The following is a 24,073-nucleotide window of genomic DNA, read 5'->3' as shown; positions in this document are numbered from 1 at the left end:
CTCTGGACTAGTCCAGATCGCACTGCTATCTTCACAGTGAAGAGTCCTACCACTGAACGCTGGGACATTCAGCTGCAATCATATCGGTTCTCTACCACTGCACTAGTCCTGGAAATGGAACCAGAAGAATAGCTAGAGTCAACCATCAGATACCTCATTTGACTTTTATATAGACCTAAACAAAGCCATCTACGATGATCTAAGAAGGACTTGCTAAATGCCAGAAGTGAATTACGTTCTCATGTGAAGTAAAACCACACACTCTAAAAGGATTGCTAGACAGAAGATGTTTCGGCTGCAAAGATAATATGTAACGGGCCTGCTTTGCCAGTATCAAAGAGGTGATGGGAATTTTTGTGTTCCTTAACATTTTCTGTTTACCATCTGAAGCCAATTTAGTTTTAAGACCTAAGAAACTGCAGAAAACACATTCCTCCCTTACATTTGCATGGCTCGCAAGGCCTTTTAGCTGGAAGCACGGCAGCTGGCATTCATAATCTGCTTCCCATTCGTGCCAAAGCAGGTATAATCAACCCTGCAGAGCTCATACTTTGAGGTGCTTAACGTCTTAAAAGTCTTGAAGCAACTATTTTGCTTTTCTGGAAGCACACTTGGGAATAACTTCTTAGACTCTAGTCTTACCTAAAACATATAAAGTTGAGCCTTGGAAACTCAAAGTTCCAAACTTGAACTGGATAAGGGCACTGGGAAGGGGTAGCACATGACAGTCACTTACTACAGGGGAACCTTAGGTCTAGATGGATTATTTACAACTTAAAAAATTCTCTACTCTGTACATTGCACTTCGCCAGGATCCTGTACCTCTTGGACATTGTGTGAAGAGCGGTGCCATCTTGCCCTTGCCTGTTGACTCTGACAATTCAGCTTCATTGGCCATGCCTTCTCATCAGTGGCTTAGATTTAGATGAATACCCTCCTGTTTGAACCAGGAGGTTGTATTGTTTGAACTTCTGAAAGCACTCTGGTGGCTGGGAACAGGGCTATTAATGACCCATTTTCCCCAAGGCCAAGTCTTTTTAGGAAGCCCGAGGCTTTAAACTGGTTTGAGAGAAGAGAAATCTGTACTGCATACCACTTGGCGCAGATCTGCCCTTTGCAAGTAGGGCAAAGAGCAAGGTCGATATTCTGGATAACTCTGTAGAGAGTATCCCACGGAATTGAGTGACCAGGACCTTGATGCCCATATAACCACAACTAACCTGAAAACAAATGCTTTGCAAGTTCCAGCCGATGTCATTCCAGAACTACAAGTGTGGTGAGCCTGCTACCATCCCCAAACAATGATGGTGTTGCATCACCCCTTTTCCAGCCCATCGCAACATACTGATTTTTCAATTTCACTCTAGATCTTGGATTAGGGTCATGTTGTTGGAGGTGGATTATCTCGATTTCATAACCTTTTTTCTATCTCTCCTGGTTCCTGAGATACATTGGTTTAAATTTGTGCATAGTAACTAAATGTACTGTAAAATAAGCTACTAGTCCTGTGAACAAAACTAGACCAGCAAAATTAAATTGACATGTACTGTATCATCTATATAAATATTATTATGAAACTGATATCAAATGTAATCTACTTAAAAAGTAATGCATCATTTACTCATGTTTTAACTACTTATTCGTTTGTTCTTTTTTAAACCTGGATTTTTATAGCTGGAACGCTTGTTATTACATTGTAAGATTATTAATCAAACAAAGAATAAATTAAAAACAATACTAGTACTGTGCCCTGAACTTTGACACTTACCAGCCATTCACTAGATGTGGGCCTGCTAAAGCTCCTACCCACAATGGATATACTATGGGTGGTAGCTCATTTCCAGCACCAACCATTTGGATCCTTAAGACTGGAGAGTCAGAGAAATAGCTGGTTTATCATTTGACTATGCTCAGTGGCCCCTTTGGCAGAAACTACCAGAGGCTTGTTGCCCATGTAACTGTAAACTGAACTATAAGCCTGGATCAGTGTTTTGGCTACCAAGGTCCCAGTTATTTTTTTAATCTCAGTTCATTTTTAGGTGGTGAGATCCACTTTCTCCAAGATACTTAATAGCTATGATTTTCTAAGCACATAACAGCATAAAGAGCCTTAGGAGGGGAGGAGGGGAGGAGGAAGAGTTGATTGTGAACCCATAACAAAAAAATTCAGGAAAACTGTAGCTACAGGTATGTAGCGCGTGTCTTCTCCAGTATTGGCTCTTTCATGGATTCACATGCTTGAAGGACGACTTACTTACCTTCGGTAACGATGTATCTGGTAGAGACACCGTCTAGCCACAGATTCCTTAACTTAGAATATCCCCAGGCATCAGACTGGATCCGGAAAACTTTCTGCAGCAGCACCTCTGCACGCCGGGGCGGCGATGCACGGCTCTGCCCTGACGTCGTCCAGGACGTGACGTCAGCAGAGCCATATATGCCCCTCCCAGCGCATCAGTTTTCATCTGAGAAACTTTTCCACGCCACCAAGTGGAGCCACCACCAAAAACTGTGATAAGATAATATGGGAACAGTGTGCAAAAATTACGAAAAAGAGAATCAGAAAGTACCGTGCCAGGCACTGTATCCTAAAAAAGTAAAAGGAAAGAGCACAGCGCCGCTCTGAGGAGCAACCCCACAAATACGAAGGCCAAACCACCTGTGGAGGCAGATGAAGATGTGAAGAAACAGCATGGCAGACGACAGCAGTCTGCAACTATAATGTATAACCATGAAGGACAGCAAGTCCAGACATAGGATTCAAGGGCAATTTCACCATAAGACGTCACAAGAAAAAGATGTTGTAACCCCAATAAAAGACCGATAGAATGTGGCAGAGCCCCTAGACTTGAACCAAGGTGACGGAGAAGGGAAGAGTGGAGGGTGGGCAAAAACCTGAATAGATCCCACACCGTACAATCCAGGTACATGGTTGGAAAAACACATAACATATGAGCATACCGCCAAAATCAAGTGAATGGGCCGAGCAGAGCAGTGAAAACATAATGAACACAGTGTGTCGGAGTGAAGTGAAAAGTCACCCTGTACAAAGGTTAGCCACCCGGAGGGAGGTAAGCATAGAAAACGCCACCTGAAAAGGTCCTCGTAGAATGGGGAGGACGGGCAGGCGTCCTCCCCTGCGGCTAGACTTTGTCTCTACTAGATACATCGTTACTGAAGGTAAGTAACTCGTCCATCTGATAGAGACATCTAGCCGCAGATTCCTTAACTTAGAATAGCTAGCAAAGCCATACCAATAGAGAAGGAGGGTCTGCGACTGACCCCCATGAAGTTCCCAAGGGAACGTAGCCGCAACAAGGTGACAAAACACAGGGGGGCCGCAAGCCAGTGCAGCCACACCAAATCAGGAAGCTCATAAAAGAGCGGAAAACATGGTGAGGCAAAGGCACCAGAAGCCATCCAAGAACAGCTTGAAAACCCCCGTATGTATACAGGGTGAGAAAGAAAACGCATACCAGACATGTAGATGTGAAAAGGAAAGGGAAGGACTTCTCAAGAAGTGGAATTGAACCTAGGGTCTGATAGATCCGAATGATCCGGCGTGCCGACCGTAAGTAAGACCCAGAGAGATGGCAAATGGTATGACAGAGTTAGCGCATGCCGGTGCAGTATGCACAACAGCGGAAAGAAGCACTGTTGAAACCTGCACCAGCAAAATTACATGTGTGAGCAGTGGCAGGATGCCAACCTACGGTCAGAAAATGCCGGTGGTATGAGAACAGAAGATACGCCAGTACATAGTCGGTCTGTTACAGATATGTGAAAGGGCTGACAGCAACCAGCAGATGAGCTCAAACAAGACTTACAGTAAGAATGATAGTCAAGCGGACGACCAGAAGGTACATAAGCAGGCCGCGTGGATGTTAGGACCACATAGAGTATAGCAAGACCTTCCTATAGGGTAGCATGAACAGCCCAGATGCAAGAGACGCAACAGGAAGAAGGTAACCATCATAAATGGGACCAGAAAGCTTGACACCCATATAAGAGCTTGTAGCACAAGCAGACTGGAGACCACGGAAACCACATGAAGGAACGTTGCCAAAACGATACTACTGTGTAAGAGCACAGCAGACATCGAATAAGAAGTAGGACGCTCAAAAAAAGGAAGCGCAACAACAATAGACTGGGGCATGCGAAAAGTACCAACAGACATGTCCAGGTCCATAAGCGACATCCGCCCATTGCCCGGGAGGACCAACGGTCCCCCGCAAGACTGAGGAGTAGATGGAGTTAGGCACGATAGTGGAAACAGTCGGCACCAACCTAAAGGTCCCGGGACCCAAGAAGCGAGTATCTTGAATAGAACACTCCCCTTGTGAGTGTTATAGAATGAACCCAAAGAAGAAGTGTGGAAAACACCTGTGTGGAAGCAACAGGGATGTGTAAAAAACTGCTTTTGGGAAAGTGGCCAGGAAACTAGGCCATAAGACAATGTACAGCAGAGACGGACATGGCAGATCCGCTACCTTGAAAGACGAGCCCCGTAAGGGCTGTGTATACAAGTGAGCTAATAGTAATAAACGTGCCACACAGCGGCTTTTGTCCCTGGTGCAAAGCGAGGACAGGGCGTCAGCCGTGAAAGAACTGTGCCTGAAGTGCAGGGAACAAGGGCCCTGAAAGACTGTGGCCGTCAAAAGAAGAGCAGCCACGATAGAGCAGAGGATCACTGCAACGCCGAAAAAACATAAGGACCTCATCAAGGCAGGCGAGGGAGAGGCAGCACGGAAAGGAACCCATGCCTAGGCATAGAAGCACTACATACAACTGGAGCCAATCGCAACCGAAGTGTAATAGAACGATGCGAATGGAAGGATCGCAGTAGAAAAATAGGACGACCTGACCCCCAGACGGATGTCCATGAGGAAGGCTCCATAGGAGCGTACTAAGGCTAAGGCAGTCACCCAATAGCCAGCAGATACCCCACATAGGATAAGTCTTAACCCCTGCGAGGGGAGTCCTCTTGGGCAAAGAACACATTCAGAGGGCAGGAAGTAAAGACCGAACCAGCCGTCCGGCTGGACTGAACGAATACTCGGATGGCGGAACAACCGCTTACCCCATCCGGATGCTAGGCAAAGAACCTGGGACATGTTGGAAAATCAAACCTACAAGGCAACATCGCCTACGCAGAATAAAAAGACACCGTAAGGCAGAAGGATGCGCCGCAAGAGTCACGGTAGCCCAGACATGATGCAGGAGACCACTGAATCCGTGTGGCTGTCGAAAAGGTCCACGCCATTGAATGGTAGATCTTTAAGAGCATCCCTTACATTGTCTGGGAAACGACTGTCGCGCAGCCAAGCATGGCGGCGCAATGCTACAGACTGAGCAACAGCTCGTCCCACCGAGTCAGTGGTGTCAAGGGAAGAGCGGAGGGAAAATTGCTTCATTTCCCTGCCATTATGCAAAATGCCACCGGCGGGCCATGTTAAATAGAAGGAAAAAGGTTCTCGACCAAGTCCCAAAGTGTAGAGGATGTGTGTGCAAACACGCAAGCCGTATTCAATGCGCGGATGCCAGCACTGGCAGGGGCGAAAAGCTGGTGACACACACGTCCAACCACCTGGACCCCCTGGTGGGCGCTAACAATGGTAATGAGGAGGAAGACTAAGTCAAAAGCCCCCTGAACAACTAGGCCCTGAACTCTAGGGTGAAGGGATAGGCAGAGCGGATCATCCGGGGCAGGATGGTGTCGACGAGCCATGGCCCAAGGGCCACCAGAGGAAGGCCTCGCCATGTGCTCAGCAGGATGTCAAACAAAAATGCCCCAAGGGGCAGCAAAGGTTCCACCTCAACCGGCTCCATGTGGAGAAGATCTAACAAGGGATCAGAAGCCAGGGAAACCACAGGGGGCTGAAAATTAAGTATAGCTGCCGCCCTGTGAATAGCTTGTGCATAGGCTAGCCTCAGTTGCCATCCGGGGAGGTGATAATAAACCATCGGTAGGAGACGGTTGGAGACTAACCTGTCCACTAGACAGCAAAAGTGGAGGAGCCAGATGCTGATCTAGAGGCCACGCCGCACAAGGTACCTGCACCATGGACCGAAACAACCTCAGATCTTGGGAGTCCAGAGGAGCTTCAACCTCCTGCATAAGAGGAGGTGTAGGCACCGACGCCGGCACCGGCGTTGACCAATGCCGTATGGGAGTCGCATTGACTTCTGAGGAGTCGGTGGGACACCAACCTCATGTAATAGAGGAGGCATGGACGTTGGCACCGGCAGCGACCGACGTCGAGTTGGAGTCGTGTGGACGTCGATGACCTCCAAAGGGGACTCGGAGCCATCTGACGTCGACCCCACTGCAACACGTGGGGAACAGGGCGTCGAGCCCTGCGCCGCCTCTGACGTCAGTGCAGGAAGCCGCTCAGGGTTATGCGGAAACTGAACGGGTGGGCTAGACGGGCGACTGGGAGGGCCCTCCGGGCCGTGTCCCGTCTGCGTCGTATTGGATCTGGAACCGGAGTCGATGCACACAGCCTGCGCCGACGACGAATGCACCAGCGAGGACCTGACATGAGTGCCTTCCACCTCTATGGGACCACCAGGGAGAGGAGGTGAACCTAAGTAAGAGTGGTGTGCTTTGGAATAAGCCTTCAATTGGGCCAGTGTCGCTTAGCACCCCGAAAGGGAGGGTACGGAGGATGCGACTGCCGGACGCCCGTGCCCGGCAAGGAGCGAGAAGAGCGGGCGCCAGCGTCATGTGTATGGGAAGAAGACCTCTGCGAATTACGCTTGTGCTTACCCACCTCCGAAAGACGTCTGCAGGAACGACCTCGGGAATGGATCGATCCCGAGAGAGTGCGCCGAAGCGAAGGAGCAGGCCCGGACAGCTGTGCGGCCAGCAATTTTATATGCCGCTCCAGTTAGGACTTAAGTTTCATTCGCTGACAGGCGTCGCACTCTTTGGAGTCGTGATGCACTCCCAGGCACCACATACAGATAGCGTATGGGTCCGTTACAGATATCTGACGTGCACAGGTCTTACACGCCTTAAACCCCGAAGGCATTGCACATTGTTCCAGGATGCCGAAGGTGTCAAGAAGACCCGAAAAACAGGCCAAGGAACAGCTGGGTTTCCAGGATCCGCATTGGGATGAGGAACATAAGAAAACTGACGTCAGCGCACTGAGAGGGGCATATATGGTTCCGCTGATGTCACGTTCGTGGACGAAGTCAGGGCGGAGCCGACTAGGGGCGCAGAGGTGCTGCTGCGGAAAGTTTTCCGGATTCAGTCTGACGCCTGGGGATATTCTAAGTTAAGGAATCTGCAGCTATGCGTCTCTATCAGATTTATGAATACCGACAAGTTAGTAATAACAAAGGATTGGAGGAAGAGGGTCACCTAAATGAAATTTATTTTGGAATTTTATAAAGCGCTTAGTTACGCTCACCGGCGTGTCCCTGCGCTAAGATTGCTTTAGTAAGGGAGGGAAAGTGAGGGAAGAGGAGCTAGGGCAGTGCTAGGCGGAACAGATGTGTTTTGAGGGCTCTGCGGAATTTGGGCTCAGAGGGTTCCAGGCGTAGTTCAATCGGCAGTAAGTTCCAATTCTTGGCGGCAAGAAAACGGAACGATCTTCCACCCATGCGGGCTCTGCGGATTTTGGGGACAGCGACCAAGCCAGTGTCGGAGGATCTAAGCATCCGCTCTGGTCTGTAGGGAGTAATAAGACCGTTCAAAGGGGCGGGTGCTTTGCCTCCTAAGATACGCTGGCATCCGCAGAGGGCTTTGTATTTGATCCTTTCACAGATCGGTAGCCAGTGGAGAGATTTTAAGGCCGCTTTGGAGGAGGTACGTCTCGGGAGCCTTAGCACCAACCTGGCTGCTGCATTCTGCAGCACCTGGAGACGGTTAATACTGCTGACCGTACTACCCAGGTACAGGAGATTAGCATAATCCAGTCTTGATGTTACCAAGGCATGCACGAGGGTCTGTCTGTCTCCAACAGGGAGCATATCAAGGACCCTACGCAGGGTTTTGAGTACTCCAAAACACATTCCCACTACCCGATTGATCTGGGGCGTAAACGATAGTTCGGAGTCAAACAAAACCCCCAGATTTTTGGCCTGTTGAGCTGGCATAGGTGTAGGGCCCAAGCAGTCTGGCCACCATGCGGAGGACCACACAGATGGACTCCTCCCCACCACGAGCACCTCAGTCTTGGAGCCATTCAACTTCAGGCAGTTGTTAGACATCCAGGAGGCTAGCTCCTGCATGCAAGCACTGAAGTTGGCGGCTGCGGTGCCGGGCGCCCGTGATAGGGAGATGGCCAGCTGCGTGTCGTCAGCATAAGATACAAGTTGGATATTGTATCTCTCCACAATAGTGGCTACAGGAGACGCATACAGGTTAAACAGGGTGGGGCTAAGGGCAGAGCCCTGGGGAACCCCTTGGTCGAGATGGAATAGCTTGGAGTAGCATTCACCCTGTCTGACCTGGAAGCCTCTTTCCATCATAAAGGATTGTAGCCATCTAAGTGCCCTCCCGTTGATTCCTCCCTTATTGAGACACTGTAGCAAGATGGAGTGTGCTACAGAGTCAAAGGCGGCACTAAGGTCAAGTAAGATGAGTGCCATAGTTTGACCCTCATCAACTCCTTGCCTGATGGTCTCGGTGGCCATAAGGAGCGCAGACTCTGTGGAGTGGCGAGGACGGAATCCAAACTGCGTAGGGGGGAGAAGATTGGATTCATCCACAAAGGTCATAATTTGAGAGTTGACCACCTTTTCTGCCACCTTGGCCATATAAGGAAGAAGGGAAATGGGTCTCAGGTTGTCCAACCTGTCCCAGCTAAGGTTAGCTTTTTTTTGGAGCGGGAGTACAATTGCTTGCTTCCATTTTTTGGGTACAGTGCAGGTCTTAAAGGAGATGTCAAGAACATCTCTAATGTAAGGTTCTAAAGTTTCAATGCTTCGACCAAGAAGTTTCGGCGATGCTGGGTCACAAGGAGACCCGGACTTAATCGAGCGACAAATCCGCTGCAGCTCATTAGGCGATGGAATCACAAAATTGCATAATCTATTTGTGCCTGCATCTAAGTTAGCAGGTTTCCTGAACTCAGTTGCCTTTTCCTTCCCCCCTGCAAAAGCAGAATAGATGTTAGCCACTTTATCGGAGAAGTAGGTAGCAATACGATTGCAGGACTCAACTGAGCTCAGTGAGGGATCGACAGAGGAGCTACACATGGAAATTTCCTGGTAGATTTTAAATAGCTCCTTGGTGGAGTTGTGGGCTTCTCCAATCCTATCTGAAAAGTGCTTAGTTTTGGCGCGTCTAATGAGAATGTGATATTCCCTGCGTCTGCCTTTGTATTTCAGTTTAGCTTGGTCTAGATAGGCAACCCTCCATTGTCGTTCTAATTTCTTGCATTCCGCTTTAACTAAGCGGAGTTCCTCACTAAACCAAGGGGGCGATTTATGCGATCTACTATAGGGTTTTTTTTTGACAGAGTGGAGCAGTAACGTCCAGGGCCATAGTTATGCGCTCATCAAGTCTATCAGATGCAGTAACCGCATCTTCCCCACCTGGTCTGCCACCTATAGTAAGGGCCGAATCAAATTTCGCTTGGGAGAATGTAGTCCATTTCCGACTAAGGTATTTGGTACACTGGGGTTTGTGTGTGTTTATAGCTGGGATGGATAATGTGAATGGAACTACAAAATGATCGGACCAGACCACAGGGATAGGAGAATGAATTTTTACACCATCCCAGTTGGCAAATATTGGATCCAACAAGTGGCCTTTTGAGTGGGTGGGGGCTTTGGATTCAGCGGATAGTTGGAGGGAAGAAAGTTGCTGATAGAAATCGGTGACTGCTTTATCAGCTAGATTATCTAGGTGAATATTGAGATCGCCTAGAAGCAAGAACTTATCTCTGCGTAGGGCAGTTTCTGTGATACCGTCAATCAGACGAGTAGTGAACTGGGTCGAGGGACCCGGGGGCCGGTAGATTAGTAAGCCGTTCACCGTATTCCCCATGTTGACTTTAATATTGAAGGCTCCTAACTCGCCTTCAGCTATGGGGAAGTGATCAAGTTGGCATGTCAATGGTTGTTTAAAGATGACAGCTATCCCCCCACCTCTTCCCTCAATCCTGTCCAGATGGGCCATACTGTATTCCGTAGGGAGAGAGGCGACTATATCTGGGCCAGAATTGGAATCCAACCAGGTTTCTGTGAGGAACAATAAGTCGAGTTTCATATCTAATAATAGATCATGAATATCCAGGCTGTGTTTCCTCATGGATCTGGTGTTAAGTAGCCCACATAAGAGCCTGGTATGCTCTTCTCTGGGAGGGGGTCTGGTCTGCCACGTATAATGGCAGACTTTGCAGCTATTAGTTTCCTCTACATTAAGACTGTGAAAACAGCCTTTAGCCAAACCGGGACGCATGTCACGTAGTTGCTGGGAAGTCCAACATAGTCTAGCTTTGATTTGACCAGGGGGACTGGCCCCTGTCCCCGGCCGTGCACGGACGGGCGCAGACGGGCGCAGACGGGCGCAGACGGGCTTGCCTTTGGCGCGCCGCCGGCGCGCCCGCTGCGCCCGCCCGCTGCGCGGACGGGAGGGTGTCATCTTTTTATAGAGTGGGAGGCGGGTGGGAAGCGTCCAACTACTGGACCGCAGCCCTACTCCTTCCCCCAATATGGCGACCCTCGAAGCCTGCCGGCGTCAGCCCCAACATCGGCTGCACTGGTCCGGAATGGAGACAAGGGGCCTCGGAACAACGTAAATCTTGCCCCGAGGGGACAGAAGTGCAGGTAGGTAAAAATGCGCTATTAAAATAATTTACACTTTTAAAATATTTTCTGTCTTTAAAAATATATCTGACCACAATCACGTCAAGTACTGCCCGTAAGCGAAAGGGAAAGAGAAGAGAAACCCCCGGCTTCCGCCTCAGGGGTGAAAAAAAGCAATTCTGAAGCCTGCCTCGAGCACCGGGATTAAATACCTGGTCTGGTCGGGCGGGCGGGAAGCGTCCAACTACTGGACTGCAGCCCTACTCCTTCCCCCAATATGGCGACCCTCGAAGCCTGCCGGCGTCAGCCCCAACATCGGCTGCACCGGTCCGGAATGGAGACAAGGGGCCTCGGAACAACGTAAATCTTGCCCAGAGGGGACAGAAGTGCAGGTAGGTAAAAATGCGCTATTAAAATATTTTACACTTATAAAATATTTTCTGTCTTTAAAAATATATCTGACCACAATCACGTCAAGTACTGCCCGTGAGCGAAAGGGAAAGAGAAGAGAAACCCCCGGCTTCCGCCTCAGGGGTGAAAAAAAGCAATTCTGACAATAAGATTGTGTAGCACATCTTGTCTAGCAGCTGTCTCTGACAAGGAATAGATATAGAGGACGTGATAATTAGTGACGCAGTGCATGAACACCCATATTGCAGGTTTGCATAGGACTGTGAACAACACTTCAGGATCGTAGCTTACTTAACACAAAAAGTCAGTGCAGTTACGGTTGCTATTACATTTTTTTTTTTTTTTTTTTTTTTTAGCAAACTGACATTTTCCGAACCAGTGGCCTGCCAGACTTGGAATGGCAAAATATTATGCATGAAAAAATCCAGAGAAATCATTTGTTAAAAAAAAATACATTTAAACAAGGCAACCCTTTATATGCATTACTAAACAATACAGAGTGAGTCCTATTTGCAAAAAAGAGCCTGTTATGGCAATATAAACCTTTAGGCAATATTTACCCAAGGTTTAGCATTTAATGACAGTGGACAGAGTGAACAGCTTATCGAAGAATGCTGGCAAAAGGACTATTTCATTTAGGTGAAATGGTGAATGAACTTTTAGAATGAAGTGTGGATCGCTGGTTAACATACCTCTGTATGGAATGTAATGGTGCACTGAAAAGGCCTGCATTTTTCCCACATGCCTGGCTAAAGATATTCCACAGAGAAGAGCAGTCTTCCATTATAGCCTCTGTTCGGAGTACTTGCACACAGGTTCCAAAGGGCTTCTGACAAGTGCCACTTGCACTGTATGCAGTTACTAAATGGGAGGTTGTCTAACTCATGGAGACAAGGTTCTGAACAATCATTTCATAAATGATTTAATAATTCTGGCGGAATACAAAAATGGTTTAGACAGAATTCATAGGTGTCTGGGAAAAGCTGCCAAATTAACTCTTACTGAAGAGTAACATAGTCTGGAATCAGCCAAGTGGGGTAGATAAGACATACAATCCTGAGGAGACAAGTTAAGTACATAGAGGTTGTATATTCTCATTCAGGTACAAAACCTCAAATAAGAATGTAGAATCCTTAGGCATTTCGAGTTATGTTCAAGGTTCAAAATTCTATTTCTGAAGCAGCCAGGCAGTTAAGTGGAGGAAAGTAGGTTAGGATGCAACACTGGTCTTTCATCAGGAGGTAAGGATTCACTTCACCCTGTATCGGCTTGTCCACAAATAGGTTCCAAGGTTCCATGTACAGGACCTGACTGGCCCAAGCTAAGGCAATCATCTTAAGCCAGCAGGATTCCAGTTTAGCTTTCCATTGAATTCTGGGAATCCTTGGAATCTGTGGAAAAGCATAAGCAAAGATGCCTGACAAGGACATCGAAAGTGCTTCTCAGAGTTCCTAGTCAGCACAACCGTCTTGCGAAGAGTTGGCATTTCGCATTTTTTTGAATAGCAGAGATCTCTAGCAGTGGAGTTCTCCATCCCTGATGAACTATGTATACTGGCCTTGAATCCATTTCCGAAACGTGACAATCAGTGTCCTTCCTGCTCAAGTTGTCTGCCCATACACTGTGGAGACCTGGAATATGTTCCATTGACAAAAGGACTTTGTCACATAGAACCTAATGCTGCAGGCGATGCACTTATCGGGACAGGATATGAGATTTTGTTCAACACTGTAATGGAGAGCGGTTATGCTGTCCGTTCCTATGCAGATATCCTGATTCTGGCTGTGCAGTAAGAATTCCTTTAGTACACGTCTGACTGCTCTTAACAGTATCACATTTATACAAAGAGACTGTTCCTGTTGATTTTAAAGGCTGCTTGTTTCATCCTCTTGAACATAATAAGCGCCCCAACCTCTATTGTTAAATGAAATTGTGGATCTTGAGCATGTCTGTTCTGTCCTGCACAAAGATGTTATTTTCCAGCATCCACCATAGAAATGCTTTCCCCATAAGTGGACACATCTGCAATCGATACTGAGGATCTAATAGGATGTATGAAGACATCCTGCCCACACGAAATTTGTACTTGTGAGCTGAGATCTGGATCCTTGAAGAGATATCTTAAGCTACAGTCATAGGTTTTGACACATTCCTGTAAAGGTAACACTTTCGCAGCATTTGTGTATATGTCTATGCTCCAAAAAGCAACATAGTCTTGGCACGAAAATGTACTTAGTGCCAACCAGAGTTAATTAAACAGGTGGAGTGCACTGTAAATTACATCATTCAGTACCTGTTTTGTAGGAGCAGAAACTGTACTTAGTGCCAACCAGAGTTAATTAAACAGGTGGAGTGCACTGTAAATTACATCATTCAGTACCTGTTTTGTAGGCGCCTTTATGAGCCACTTGTCCAAGTATGGGAAAGTTCATTGTCCAAGATGATGGAGGTGCACTGCCACTAAAGTTAGCCCTTTTCTAAAGAATCGTGGAGTTTATTTCAGGCCAAACAGCAAGGTTTTGAATTAAAAGTGTGGGCCATTGACTTTGGACCCTAGAGGCTTACGGTGCAAAACATGAATGGGTATTTGCAAGCATGTGTCATCTAAGTCCATAGATAAAATAGTAATTGTGCTCTTAATGGATTAGGGATGTCAAATAATGTCTACTAACCCACAAGTATCACTTTTGGAGTACAAGCGCCTACACAAAAGGTAGGGGTGTTACATGCCACACCAATGCACCACTCTTATTGGAGTGGGAAAAGGAAAGAAACCCTTTCCTTTACATAACCCTCACCCACTACATTTGTGACATGCTTCATCATCGGGTTTGCCCTGACTCGTAAAGGTCAGGGTGGATTCGATCATGTTCCAGGGAGATGTTATAAAGATAGTTAAACAGTAGGCATAACTTCAAAGATAAAAATTCCTCATCCACTCGTGGAGGTATCCCTTTATTAGTGGGGTGGATGGGAAAGGTTAAAATATATGTTACATAGGGGTTTTAGGATGCAATGGTCCTATGACCCCAAATCACCAACATGTTTCAGCCCTACACTCTTGGCATAAGAAGGTCCTTGGCTTTTGGCAGAATGGGTTTGTAATTGTATTGCTCCCCCAGTGCCCTAATTTTATGTTTTATGTGTTTTTTGTGCGGCATGCAAATACACTCAACTCATGCAAAGGCAGTGTAATACTTGCCACTTTGAGTTGTTGCCATTATGTGATTTCTCATATATGACACGCACGTCGCCCCTCCTTGCGTGCTTATTGATACGCTTGCAATTGTATGCATTTTTGTTTTGCTCATTGGTCTCGGTTTCATTTCATACACCTGAATCTCAACTGGCGTCTCCTTCAGGTTATTGTGAGTGACGCTGTGATAGTGCACCACAACCAGAAGGGAAAAGCACTCGTACCTCGCAAATCTTAGGCAAATTGGATTTAGGTGCTCGCAAAATGCTTAGGCCATCATACATGACCCCGACTAGGGATTTGATTGGGAAACTTGCATTCACCTGCAAATGTCCTTGTACAGTAAAATCAAGTTTTAACGCTATCTTAGTAACCACACACCCAATGTGCTAGAGAAAATAAGCAAAGCAGCACAAAAGGGGGTGGTGATGGACGGAGCATTTGAACCAATCAAACACTCACACCCAGTCAACAGATCTGGGTTTAATACATCACTGTTCTTTAGCCCACTCTGTTACCCCAGTTCAGACATGGCCATATGCAAATCAGTCTGACCCTGTGCCTCACGGGAACAGTCCAGCCCGAACTGCCAAGCCATGCCTTCCCTGGACCGGATTCAAGCTTCCTAGGACCGGTTTCTGGCATTACAGCCGTCTTCCGCCAGGCTTGCTTGAATCCAGTGGCAAAGTGAGCAAGGGACTCACGCCCGAGCATACCCTGCCAACTTATGGCGAACAAAGCAGTACAAAAGGGGGTGGTGATGGACAGAGAGAAAATAAGCAAACCCATCAAAGGTATCTGGAAAAACCCCAGTCTACATCGAATAAACAGGATAGGTTTATCGAGGTTAGAGGGCATAATGCAAATGTTAAGCAACACAAGGTACTTCATCAAGAATCCCATCCGATTGCATGACCTACTTGGCTCCGCTACCCTACTTGCGGCAGGTTAGTTCCGGTTAGCAGTGATTATTTATTATCCCTGGGGCTCAGCTAGAATCGACTGGTTTCCAGTGTAATTGAATGATTGGAGGCGGTGTAAGATTTGTTTAATAAGGTGATGGCTTACAGTTGAGTTGGGAAGAGTGATTCTGGATCCTCGTTCTCAGACTCAGGCTCAGATGAGTGGTCGAGTGGCAACTCCAATAAAAACTGGAGGGGGAGACAAAGACAACAAAGAGGATGTTTCTTCAAACCCCCATACCCACCACCCCAAATGATGCTGTTGCCAGGACATTTTGCACGTCAACCATGTCCAGCCCCAACATATGCCGTTCTTCCAGCAGAACTAGCACTTTTTAGGAAGAGGCGGCAGGAGAGGAAGATGAGGAGGTAGGAAGATTTAGTGGGACAACGAGGAGACGGAAGGTGTGAGCACTCGGAAGCGGACACTGGAGCAACACAAACAGGCACAAGAGGACGATGAGCATGGTAGTGAATCTCAGTGAGGAGAACCTTTCGAAAGAGGAGTTATCTGAACTCAAAGAACTCTATTTTATCCCTACAATGCACCTTGATAAATTCAAGATGTGATGCAAATTTGCAGAGTTTTTCAGAAAGATACAAGTTCAGGTTTTCTTCCAGAACAGTCGATTCATGGAAGCAGATGATGGACACACCAATCTGAGAAAGAAGTCTAAATTCAATCCGCCACCTTCGACAATACCCCCCGAAGTGTGGGCTGTTGAAGATGCAGTCAAAGTAGATTGAGGAACTAAACCTGGGAAGCAACACTTTTTAATAACTTGACCAAGAAGGAGAACATGGCATTGGACACCTTCAGCAAGAACAAACATCTGGTTATTAAACCGTCAGACAAACGGGGTGCCATTATTATACAAAGAAAAGAATAATACAGAGAGGCATGCCCGATCCTCCTGCATGATGAAAGGAACTATGTGACCCTCCAGACCTATCCGACGAATTGTCTAAAGGACAAAATTAGAAAACTAGTAGATAAGGCCACGGATAATGGGAGGATCACCAAAAACAAACAACGACTTTCTTATCACTACAATACCCAGGATGCTCCAGTTCTATACACTTCCAAAGATTCACAAGGGCAGGATGCCCCCCGTTAGGCAGGCCTACAGAGTCAGGCATAGGTTCTGTGCTCGAACCACTGTCGCAATACACGGATTGGGTCATGAGACCCTTTGTAACACACATAAGGACCTACTTCAAGGACACCAAACACCTGCTGCACCTACTAAAAGAGGAAGAATATTACCCTACTGTTAAAGATTATATATTTCTTCACTACAACAGAAACAGAGATATGCCTTGATGGTGAGGCACCCTATAGGAGTATCCCGCAGGGTGAGAGCCTGAGAGTGATAAACAACCTGCTGCTAGTAATGGACTTGGGCTGCCCCAATCCAGTGGATAATGAAACTGGCAGAATTGGCATGGACAGAGTATTGTTTCGCCTTTGAAGACATCACAGGACTTCCATGGGGAGCCCTTTTGCTCCAAGCATTCCCAGCCCTAACATGAGCTGATTCAAAGAGAATATCTGACCAACAGTCCGTTTAGCGACTGGATACGTCTGTGGCAGTGATATATCGACAACATCCTGGTCATTTTGCTTGGGGGGGGAGGGAGGGGATTACACCACCATTGACCTTTTTAATGTGGGGCTTAATGAAAGAAATCCATTCCTGAGCTTCAGAATGACAACCAAGAGAACCCTGGTGTCCTTTCCAGATGTCAACACGGAAAAAGACGGAAAGCCCAGTAGTGCCATGTACACCAAACCCTCTGGTCGCAACTGTCTGTTCAACTTTAACAGTGCCCACCACCGTGTTCTTACAGAGAATTTACCGGTGGGTCAGTTTCTAAGGCTCAGACGATCTTTATGATTACAAGAACAATGCCAAGAGACTCATAATGAAACACAAGGAATGAAAATATCCAGAAAGGATTATCGCCAAGGAATAGAAGAAAGCAAGAAATGTCCCTAGAGATGCCCTTCTGGAGACCAACATGAACCAGGACAAAAATTCCCTCATTTTTGTAAACACTTATAAAATCTCTTCCAACCCCATCAAAAGTATTATAAATAAACACATTGGTGTATCCTCACTTCTAACTAACTGACCTTCAACGAACCACTCTTCACACTCAAAATGAATAGTCGTATAAGAGACCGACTGGTACGCAGCAATACATGGCAGAAAAATTCTGAATGCCAAACCTCTCTATGGGATTTTCCTCTGGTTACAAGACATTTCCCTTGTGGGAATTGCTCGGTATGCCCCCTAACAACACAATCCAAAACAATTGATCTCGACCTCCTCACCCCCTAGGAGCTGAGGGTACATACAAAGTGCAACAGCAATATTGTGATATATGTCATTAGATGCCCATGTGGCCTTCGCTACATAGGAATAACAACTAGAACAATTAAAATCCACATAAGTGAACACAGAAGCACAATCAGGTGCAGAAAAACATCCATAAGACTGACAGCAGACTTTCTTGAGAAAACCACAGCGACATAGACTTAAGCTTGTCTATTATCGAGAAACTCACTGCTCAAACTGAGATCAACAACAAGCTAATGATAAAAAGAGCAAAGATGGGTCTACAAATTCAAAACACACTAACAGGAACTTAACGATGTTATACCATGAGACCAACTTAACACTAGTTAGTTCCATTACACTTTATAATTACACTCAGCATTCCCCTGGAGCCACATTCTATACCAGTATAGCCGGTCCTCCATTCTATGAGAAATTTAAATGTGCTAGCCTTTTATCGCACAAGTAACTAGATCCCATTCTGGTTAAATCTCATTAACATCATTTGAATACCACAAGGCACTTTCCTCAGGAAAACAGAAGCAACTGGCACACATCCACCTGTGCTTTGAAATACATACAAAAGGTTTAGGAAGCACACTACCAGTACGCACACTACCAAAGACACTCTATCATAGCCGTTTTTAGACATAATTCAGAGATAATTTCTCGGTTTCCAAAAAGCAGGAGCATGTCTATATACATGCCCACTGTTGGAGGACCTAGGGTAGAAGGGACCATACTGTTTACACCCCATTCGTTTATCCCCTTTTTTTGTACTAAACATAATGGCTTTAAAGTAAACATCCTTTTAAACTAAGGGCAACATCCCCTCTATCGCCGCATAGCTACATCATCATCTACGGGCGAAGGGAGACTATATCTCCCAGGATTCCTGGGTTGGCGCTGGCATTTTCACATGCCACCCTTGGACAATCACAAACAAACAGGGCATTATACTTTTACTTCCCATTCGTTTTCCACTTTTCTGTTACATTAAACACCTCACCTTGTTCTTAAGATGATTAAAACAGGCTATGCCCCTTGATCTCTGCATAGCTTGTAATACTTTTAGGCGAAGGGAGACTACATCTCCCAATATTCCTGGGCCAGTGTGCGCATCTTCACATGCCGACCTTAGACAGTGTCAGATGAACGCGCTGTGCTGTGTGTTCACATTGCGCTCCACAGTGTAAACAGGGGCATATTCTTCCTGCTCCCCGTACAACTCAGCTGTAAGCCATTACCTTATTAAACAAGGCATACACTGCTTCAAATCATCTAATTACTCTACAAACCAGCTAATTCCAGCCAGGGCCTGGGGATTATAAATACTCACTACTAACCAGAACTAACTTGCCACAAGCAGGGAGGTGGAGCCAAGTAGGTCATGCAGTGGTTTGGGACTCTTGATGAAGTGCCTTGTGTTTCTTAACATTTGTGTTATGCCCTTTAACTTAAATCCAGCTTTTTTATTTGATGTAGATGTTGGTTCTTCCAGAAACCTTTGATGTCTTTGCTAAACTCTTGACAAATTCAACATGAATCTAAACCTTGTCTGATTCATTACGCATAACTGGTTGAAGATTCAGCCATATGATCCATTATTACAAAATATATTGATTGTTAAATTGCACATTATATTTATACAGGGATTTTTATATTGACTGATAAATTAATTCATAGAAATTTGACACAATAATTTCTGCGCCTTAATATTTTAAAATTGTATTGTTTGCACATTGCACTTTTTATTTCACGTATATTTCACAGTGCACTACATATACCAGAATTCCATGGGAGTAACTAACAGGAAATGAGATCAGCTTAACAAATTTTAACAGCTGTTCAGTAGGAGTTCACATTCACCCATTATCATGGTCTCAGAATGAAACGCGTAGGGATCTGTTGGTCTCTGCAAAATGAAATAAAGGAAACTATTTACTGGACTCGTGAGTGCGCCAGGGGACGCGTTTGCAGAGTGGTGCAAGGAGGGAGCGGGGCTTAGGGACGATCGCGTCTTTAAAAAAAAAAAAATTATTTGGGGACCCCCTGAGCAGGCCTAGGGGGTCAGGGTGTGTCTACTCTGCCCCCTTTTCACACGTTCCACACATATTTCAATGACTTCCTCAACCTCGCTTCTACCGAGGCACAAAATGGCTGCCAACAGTTCCTGATTTCGAATGTTTACAACCGCTTGACAGCCAATTAGAATTGAGCGCGTGATTGGGACGGTGCACTTATCCTACGAGGCCAATCCTCGCACAATCCGCGGATCCTCCGCGGCCGTAGATATAAAAATGACTTTAAACGTAATTTTCAAAGACAATACTGAACAGATTGACACCAGATATGCCAAAGGCACAAGGCGGAACTGGGGACTACCTGTCTGCTAAATTTGGTGTAATTCCGTTCAGCCGTTCGAGCTGTAGCCATGGCTAAAGGTCCTATGGGAAATTGCGTTTTGGGCCCCCCTTTTTTTCTCGGCCCCCGCTTCAACAATAACCCCCAAACTTTCAGGGACGGAGCGGAACGGAGCTGGCCAAAAGTTTGGAATATTTCAAGAAGATTCATCTATCGACGCCAAAGTTATTGCCAATAGAATGTTGCGGATTTCCTATGGATAATAGGTCCTAACTATAACTATCTACTGGCGACCGCCTTATTTTCTTTCTCCACTCCCATAGGAGTGGTGCATAGGTGTGGCATGTAACACCCAGGCGCTTGAACTCTAGAAGGGATACTCATGGGTCAACAGTATTTCCATAGGGAGGATGTATCCTTTTAATACTCGGCTAAGAGAATCTCTCCATCCTTCAGCTACTGCGAGGTTTGTTCTGAACCTCCAGACCTTTAGGTTTTGAATTGTCAAATAATGTCACCATTCTGCGCTTTTTCCTGATATTTACTTTTTGAGATTTCATCTTTCAAGCTGTAATTGCGCAATCTTCAGGCAGTTTGTCTAGCCGAGTGAAACAGGCATGCTACAGTTGCCTATCATAACACAATAGGATCAAGAAGCACTGAAAATTGAACTAAAGTTACTGCAAAACATTAAAACGTTTGCCAAATGTATCCAAACAGTGACCTTTTCAGGGGTGCAGTGCAAGTAGCAGTCAATTGCTGCTGAGAGGACAGAATCGGTCTTTATCTGGTTCAAAACACAAGAAAGAGAAGTATTCAGGGACTTGCACTTTTACTCAGCACATGCCACTAAGGTTTGTAGTCTGGAGTGTTCAGAAAAGAAAGACTTTCTTCCAAAAACGATCTAAAATTGGGGTAGACCATACTACTTGCTTTATCTTTAAAGTTGAAAAGGAAGCTTATTTTGACAGCTGTTTGCATAGGGATATTACGTTTCTCACAGCAGACTCTTTTACATCAAGTAGGAGGTCATGTGGAACAGATCCTAATCAGCTCCCTATGACAGTACATCAGAGTCCCATTCTGAAGTTTGGTCATCCAGAGGAGCTGGACCGTGTGAGTCAACTCAGTGGTCCTTAATAGCATCATCCTCATGACCTCGACTCCTGTTATCATCCAGTTTTATAGAATCAGCATCTGGGTCTTGTGGGCATTGATGTGAAGGTCCACACAGTGCCTTATTTGTAAAATAGTATGTGCTTGTACCCAAAGTCGTGCTCAGAAGCCCACGGCTGGTGCTACTAATATCGGGGTGCAGAATACCAAAGCTTCATAGTTTTGATTCCATCTCATCCCTCTTTTGGCAATCACCAGATGCTCCCTCCCTCTTTATTTCAGTCCCTCAGGTTCTTTTCATTGTGGATTTCTGCCTTCATCATTGTTTTTCCGTCTTTCTCTTCTCCCTTCTTTCCCCTTATTTGTTCTCTCTTTTGATCTAAGTGAAAGCCTGAGTTGGCAAAATAACTGGTAGTCCTCAAGATTAAGTGCGTACCTGCAACCACCGGCTCAAATTAAGCAATAGCTTTATGGACATCAGGTTAAGCCTTAAGGACAGGTCCTTAAGGTATGAGAATTGGACAGAGAATTTAAGCCGTAGTAGCTTGGACCCACTTTGGTTCTCAGCTTTAGTTTTTATATTTTACATGTTTTAGCAGACTTTGTTTCGCTACATTATGGCTTGGCAGTTCGGGCTGGACTGTTCCCATGAGGCACAGGGTCAGACTGATTTGCATATAGCCATGTCTGAACTGGGGGTGGCAGAGTGGGCTAAAGAACGGTGATGGATCAAACCCAGATCTTTTGACTGGGTGTGAGTGTTTGATTGGTTCACATGCTCTGTCCATCACCACCCCCTTTTGTACCGCTTTGGCCGCCATAAGTGTGGCAGGGTATGCTCAGACGTGAGTCCCTTGCTCACTTTGCCACTGGATTCAAGCAAGCCGGGCTGTAATGCCAGAAACCGGTCCTCGGAAGCTTGTTTCCGGTCCAGGGAAGGCATGGCTTGGCAGTTCGGGCTGGACTGTTCCCATGAGGCACAGGGTCAGACTGATTTGCATATAGCCATGTCTGAACTGGGGTGGCAGAGTGGGCTAAAGAACGGTGATGGATCAAAGCCAGATCTTTTGACTGGGTGTGAGTGTTTGATTGGTTCAGATGCTCTGTCCAGCACCACCCCCTTTTGTACCGCTTTGGCCGCCATAAGTGTGGCAGGGTATGCTCAGACGTGAGTCCCTTGCTTACTTTGCCACTGGATTCCAGCAAGCCGGGCTGAAGACGGCTGTAATGCCAGAAACCGGTCCTCGAAGCTTGTTTCCGGTCCAGGGAAGGCATGGCTTGGCAGTTTGGGCTGGACTGTTCCCTTGAGGCACAGGGTCAGACTGATTTGCATATAGCCATGTCTGAACTGGGTTGGCAGAGTGGGCTAAAGAACGGTGATGGATCAAACCGAGATCTTTTGACTGGGTGTGAGTGTTTGATTGGTTCAGATGCTCTGTCCATCACCACCCCCTTTTGTACAGCATCTGAAGATCTGCAAGCTGTCCATTACCACGTCTTCCCAGCTAACACAAAGGAAAGACCAAAAAAGAATTCCCATCTGTACCTCATTCAGTCAAGGTTATGTTTTTTGGGTGATCAGCTTAAAATCTGCTTGGGGCTAAAGAGTCATTCAAGCGACTTCCTGGTATATGGTTCAAGACCTCTCCTTAAATTAAAATGTCCCAAGCTCTTTGGACCTCCGCAGAACTGCTTCTTTTTCTGAGTAGTGGTGGAATTTTACCTGTATGTTGCATGGTCGCGTGCTCTATGTACCCTATTTAGGTGGTGAATACAACAAACATATGACAAATGAAGTCTCGACTGGAGGTCTTCAGTTTGTCTAGGGCCCCCCTGTGCTGGTGTTCCATTGAGGAGCCGGGAGAAGCAATGGGTGCCTGGCCAGCTTCAAGCACCTCCAGCTTAGCCTACGTGTGTAGAATTCTCTGGCCTACCGAATCTATGTCTTATCTAAGCTCTTGTATTTTGGCTCAAAGTCAGGCCACATGCCAGTGAGGCTCTTCTCAAAATTTTGCTGAAGCTCATCACATACCCCACAGCGTAGCCTTAGAAGTGTGGAGGCTCTTGAGTAAGTTAGATTTGGTCAGGGCCATGGAAACAAAAGGTTGCTGCGGCAAATAATCTACAACAGAACACTTGTCTGCTGGTCTGTGCTGATGCCTATCCAACAAGAGGTCACCAAGGGTAGATTTCTTCTTGGGTGGGCACAGGGAGAGATCCACTTGCCTTCCCAGTCAATAGGCAACGTTGCTGCCTCAGTCATAGTCTATAGCTACCTCTTTACTTGCCTGGGGCAAGTCAACCAGGCCTGAATGAGAAGCCTTAACAGTGTGGACAGCTTCAGGCTAACAATACTGAGGTGGGTTCCCTTGTTCAGGCTCAATGGAACATCAATGTGGCCTCTCTACTATGCTATCTCTTATTTATGGATATGCGCTCGGAGATCGTGCTGCTAATTAGGCCCCTATCACAGGTCTATAGCAGTGACACACACGTCTGTGTCCCAGCAGCCCAACATACCATGACTTCCTCTCCTCCAGGGAGGCCTCAGGTGTACCTTACAGGCAGCAAGCAAGCCCGCACAGTCTCAGCTTCTCACAGGCTTCTCTTGCTGCATTTGTCAGACCCATTTTAGGTGGCCACTCTGATATCCTTCTTTGGCAGCCACCATCAAGATGGAGTCTCCTTCGGTAAGTGACTGTGAGCCGGAATACAGCCCCTCCGAAGGGGTCACCCGTGCGGTTCTCTTCGATGGCCTAATTTCCAGGAGTCAGACCATTCTCCCGGAGTCCCTAAAGCTCATTTATGCTTGGCTTTCCCATCTCAGGGGACTCTGCGGAGCACCCTCAGGGAACTGCTAGGTCCACTACTCCCCCACGCTGCCATGTTGTGTGTCTCTTCCACCTGGAAATTGGGCT

At 46.5% G+C, this 24,073-nt stretch overlaps 1 protein-coding gene across 1 annotated transcript in view; it reads right to left on the bottom strand.

Moving 5' to 3' along the window:
- The window catches only part of MMAB (metabolism of cobalamin associated B), a 137,852-nt gene that overhangs the window by 58,169 nt on the left and 55,610 nt on the right, over positions 1-24,073 (bottom strand). The window lies entirely within an intron of this gene.

This window comes from Lissotriton helveticus, chromosome 11 (assembly GCF_964261635.1).
Source record: "Lissotriton helveticus chromosome 11, aLisHel1.1, whole genome shotgun sequence".
Classification (NCBI taxonomy): Eukaryota; Metazoa; Chordata; class Amphibia; order Caudata; family Salamandridae; genus Lissotriton; species Lissotriton helveticus.
Note: the sequence above shows the minus strand (reverse complement) of the source record. Positions and strands in the feature narration are given on the sequence as shown.